Source organism: Rissa tridactyla, chromosome 2, assembly GCF_028500815.1.
Source record: "Rissa tridactyla isolate bRisTri1 chromosome 2, bRisTri1.patW.cur.20221130, whole genome shotgun sequence".
Lineage (NCBI taxonomy): Eukaryota > Metazoa > Chordata > Aves > Charadriiformes > Laridae > Rissa > Rissa tridactyla.
The window spans coordinates 162,909,524-162,915,016 of record NC_071467.1 but is presented as its reverse complement, the minus strand read 5'-3'; positions in this window follow the sequence as shown (position 1 = coordinate 162,915,016).

Genomic DNA, 5,493 nt, shown 5'->3' with positions numbered 1-5,493 from the left:
ATGAGAGTGGTGAAACACTGGCCCAGATTGCCCAGAGAGGTAGTAGATGTCCCACCCCTGGAAACATTCAGGGTCAGGTTGGACGGGGCTCTGCGCAACCTGATCTAGTTGAAGATGTCCCTGCTCATGGCGGCGGGGGCTGGGATCATTTCCAACCCCATCTGATGGTACGTTTGCAGTCCTGGAGAGCTGAAGCCTACAAGGTTTGTCCAAATGGGCAGCTGGGTAGAGAGGGGAGGGGGAAAGAGACACAGAGAGGGAGATTTATTATTTACTGGGGACAAGAGAACCCATCCAGGGGTTCAGCCTAGAATCCCTGAATAGTTTGGATTGGAAGGGACCTTTAAAGGTCATCTAGTCCAACCCCTATGTTAATATCCCTTTGTTAACTATATAAGCCCTGCCTGGAAAACCCAAGGACTAAAGGCCCCTCGACTGGACCTATTCATTGAGCTTTGGTAGCCCTGCAAATAATCTTCCCAGGTTTGCAGGCAAGTTTTGAATGTGGCATTAGGCTGAGGTGACATAAATACAAGTGGCCTTCAAGAGGGTGTTATCCAGTCAGGGTATTTTATTTTTTACCTGCTTCTAAATGCACACTGAATGCAAACAAGTAAGCGGCTGGCCGGTGGGCTGATGTCTGTGCTTGCTTAGACAGGGATTATTGGGCACCTGGGATTTTCAGTGGCACGACACTGATAGGAATAATAGACAGTGAGCGTCTTTGGGGATCTTGGCTGTGAGCAGAATCAAGCCTCTGAGCCCCTGGTGATGGACTGCTTCAGTGTCTCCATCACATGCTGAAATAAAACATCTCAGTCAGCTGTACCACAGTGATATTTATTTTTTGTGGTCAATGTGCTGTACACAGTACTTTTGCCCATAGCGATGAACTGCAGTCCATCTGCAGAGACAGAAGCTGAAATTTGGGTGCCATGAACAGACCAGGGCCAGGATGTTGGCAAGTACCTTTACCACTGAGACAGCACTAATATATTTCCAGTTTCATCAGTTTTCTCCATTTTAAAGCTGAAACTCTTGGAGTCAGCAAGTAGGGGAACACCAATGTTAGAATTTAAAAAAAAAAGAAAGAGAAAAAGGCAAAGAAAAAGAAAAACTAAATAAAAAAAGAAAAAAAGGAAAAGGAAAAACGAAAAAAAAGGAAAAATGAAAAAAGGAAAAAGAAAAAGAAAAAGAAAAAGAAAAAGAAAAAGAAAAAGAAAAAGAAAAAGAAAAAGAAAAACAAAAACAAAAAGAAAAAGAAAAAGAGAAAAAGAAAGAAAAAGTCTTCTTTTGAGATCCCAAAAGGCACAGCAACCAGAGGGAAATAAACCACGTCCCAGGGTCGTTATCTTGCTGTAATTCTGTGCACAGCTACAGGATAAATAGCCTATTCCTGGAAGTGCTCTTCCCGTGGTTGCATCTATGATCTTATATTTAAGGTCAGATTACCTGACTTAACAAACTGAGGAGTATCAGCGGGCTCACGGTAACTAACCAATTTCACGCAGGAGTAATGTCATGCCTCCCAACCTTCTGCCTCGCTTTCTGAAATCATCTCCCCTAAACCAGTAATTCTCAAACCCCAGCGCCTGGGCTGTGACCCAACGGTGTAAGGAGCATCTTAAAAGACAGCCCCCAAAATATTGAGGCATAAGCTAAAAACCTATGCTTGGTCTTCTTACCAAGCCTGACATTTCCTTTCACATTCACTTCAAGGGTGCAAGAAAGAAAACACAGCCCTTTCTACAGCTGCTGCTGGACAGAAAAGTCCCTTTACCGCCTCCTCCATCGGGCAGGAAGGACCTTCAGATTGACGCTGGAAAGTCACATAATTCATTGCTATTTGTTCTCCACAAAACTGCAGCCCGCTGCTTCCCAAGGCTGACGACCCAGCCCCTCTGGGCTCACTCAGGAGATGTCATGGAGTTGCTGCCATCCGCAGGTTTCTCTGATGAGGAGAAGCCAGCTGGCAAGCTGCTGGTCCTCGTACCACTTGTGCGTTGGGAAAGCTGTTCAGCTTTACTAGAGAGCAGGAAACCAGCACAGCATCTTGAGCCCAGGATGAAAACAGTGGCACTGCAAAGGTCTATCATTTTTAATTTTTCACTCTTATTTCCTCTTTCAAAACCTGAAAGTGACAATGATTGGGTTTTTTCCTCCCTGGGTTTTTTCCTCCCTATGTTTTTTCAGAGCAGTAGGCATGCAGCAGTGCGTACAGGAGTCAATGAGGTTTGTGCTGTTGGTTGATCCAGGAAAGGACTGATGTGGATAGCAAGGCAGTTTTCAAGATCTGTAAGGAGAATTGCATGGCCAGTATCATTGTATTCAAATAGTAAATCGGTTTCTAAGCCTCCTATAGAGTACTAAAATACTACCCTGGTCACCAGAGGACCATGTCATGGAAGAGGAGACCTGGAGCTAGCAATCCTGACACCCTCAGCTTGGTTGTGCCAGATGTGACACAGAAGGCTGGAAAACCTCGGGTAGTGGCTTGGACCACATTAAAAACACTTCCTATGGAGTCTGATAAAGGCTTAAACATCAGCAGGGCTGGAGGACGGGTGCGAGCGGTATCATCCAGAACAGCGATGGACCCGGCGTGCTCTGCAGCCAGTGGGGAGCTGCAGGACCTTGTCCAAACAATCCTTAGATGGTGCTTTTATTTCTTCCCACTGATGGTGTACAGAACTAGGGGGCTGGCAGCCTTGGAAATGCAAAGTCCTGAAGTAATTGTGGTTTTCATGATAACAGCAGGTATCCAAGTCTGTAACAAGCTCCACAGCTGGCAGTATGGGGAGAGCGCTGGTGGGCAAATTTCTCCCAGCCCTACACAGTGACCCGTTCTCCCTGATGTTTGCAGCTGGAAAACTGCGAAGAGAAAAGCCTCATAGTGCAATATCCGAAGTCATTTGACACAAATTAAGGCAATTAAGGACCGGAAACACTTCCAAACAAAGCGCTACAGAGACATGACGATGTTGTTCCTTTTGTCTGGACCTGAGCCCAGGGCCTGTGACTAGACCCGTCGTATACCCACACCTTCAAAGCCAGAGCCTGGGCCCTGCTCCTGTTCTCCTATCGCAGGGTGAGAGCTTTCCTGGAGCCACCGAAAGGGCCCGAACACTTTCTTCTGTAATCTGTCATGGCTGTCAGGATGCCAAGAGACATGCCAGACCTAGACCCTGGGCCAAAATAGCTATGTAGACATGCCCAGAAAGGAGAGCTGGCACAAGGTATTGTATAAAGTGAGATATGTGAAGCCGCAGGCAAATAGTTTGGTAATCACATGGGTAGGTTAGGCTTGGCAGAGGGCAGAGCATGTCTGCTCATAAGGAAAGGAAGAGGAAAAACTTTTTTAGGTTGGAGTCCTTCTTAGTAAGAGGTCAGGAGAGCTTCAAGGGCTTAAACAAAAATAATTGCCCCAGAAGGTTGAAGTGGAGGACTCCGTGATGTCCCAGTCAGGCCATAAACACCTTTTCAGAAGAGGTTTTCCCAGAAAAAAAAGTTCACATTCCCAATAATGAATCCCATTTCACGACAAGGTTCAGGAGTGACAGGAGGAAGAAGCGTGCACTTTGCTCAATGTTTGTGTAGGGGGATGCTCCACGTGTCTCTTCACCCCAGGGTTGACCTAGAAAGTTAAACCTCAAAGGATGGGAGAGGACAATTGAGTCCCACAGATGGGGTTAACTATGGCAGAGGGAGTCAGCGAGGCAGACCATGGACACACTGCACAAAAGCATTGCACTTAATTAGCTCAGGCAAGGTGGGGGTATATTCCCGAAGAGGTTGTTATCGTTCCTCGTGGCCATCCAGTCCCCTGCTGAACATTTTTGATCAAAGTCTTTCCAAGCCGATCTATTTTCAGCCCAACCCACTCAATACCTTGATTGCTACACAGCTCTTTTAGCTGCTCTTAGGTAAACACGCTGCCGCTCCTTGGCATTTTGCCTTGCTAAAACCAAAAATACAAGTGGCACAGAAAATAAGAGAAGCTGTTCTCCTTCGCCAGGAAAAATGATGCTATTTCTGAAATAAACTGTTTTTAATACACCTCACCGGCCATGCACGTATACGTGTATGTATAAATATACTTGAACTAGAGGTCCAGCTGTTGGCATCATGTATGCCTTTATGGAGACAGAAACAGAGAGAGAGTTATGTACGTATAAACCCAGAGACACCTTCAGCCTGTGTGTCTGAATGCAGAGTCTTTGTTATGCTGAGATATCAGGGTCTGACTCCCATTAAAACAGGTTCTCATGTACCGGTCCCAGCTCAAACCAGTGGGGTGTGGTTTGTTCGGTAGAGCTGCCTTTGCTGTGGATGTCCCTAGGGAGGGTGACCACCACGATGCCCATGCTGGGGTGTGCTTTGCACCCCACAGTGGAGCGGGGGGTGCAGAACAGCTACTCTGGGGACCCCTCTGAGCTAAAGAGCCCTAACCTCACTGCTGGTGGCTGTGCACAACACATCAGAGTTGTCCATTCCTGGCTCGCATCCTTGGTTCTCCATGGGTTGAGTTTGCCCCACTGGAGATGAAGCACGGCACAGGAAGCATTACACAGGTCCTCCCTCAGTCAGGATCTGTGGGGCTGAACCCGAGCAGGCTTGAGCAGATCAAAATCAGAGCTCAGTCCACGGCAGACCTTGTTTTTGTGGAATGACAGTGACACTGGCCAGAGCTTGAAGTCACGTTTTCAGTTTTCCCCTTAGTAAGTAAACACAGAGAAGTCAACAACAGATGGAGCATCGCATGGAGTTACGCAGGTCAGCACAGACTTCAGAAAACCCATGCGTCTGAAGAAGAAATAATTTGGAGGGGGGAGCAGCTGGGAGATTATTCTGACATTGAGAAAGACAGCAAAAAATACCGGCGTGAGCTGCCTCCTCTGCGATATGCAGCTGAAGGTTTTGGTTTTGTGGAATAAGGCAAAGATGGGAAGATAACAAAGCAAGCTCCTGGGTAGGAAGGGGATTTTTTTTTTGTTTTTTTCTTTGGCTGGAGACTAGAGAATGCAAGAAAAAAGGTGTTAAACTGATAATGAAGTGGGCAGGAGTAAAGCAGGCAAATGCAAAACAAAACCAGATTTTGTGTGACAAGCGCAGGTTGAAGCGACACGGCAGAGAAGGAGGAGAGCTTTTTCAGTAGTTTATATAGTATGGCGGGGAGTCTGGGGTGACAAACGAGGGATTCAGGCAAGTGGAGTGCTGCAGTAATGGGCTGTTACTTGTGGAGGAAGACAGAAGGGAGGAAAGGGAGCAGAGGACACCCATTAATAAAAAACCCACATTCCATTTAAGATTTATTGATAGCTCAGAGCCAGAGAGTCTTTCATGCCTTTGCATCTCTGAGCTAACGTTACCCGAGAGTCGGTAGTGGCAGGGATCCGTTGTGAGCCATTGAATTCAAGTGGAGAAGAGCTCCAGCCTTTAACAGGCAGAAATGAAAAGAGTTTGGTTAATAGAGATTTCAGCCCGAGAAACCTG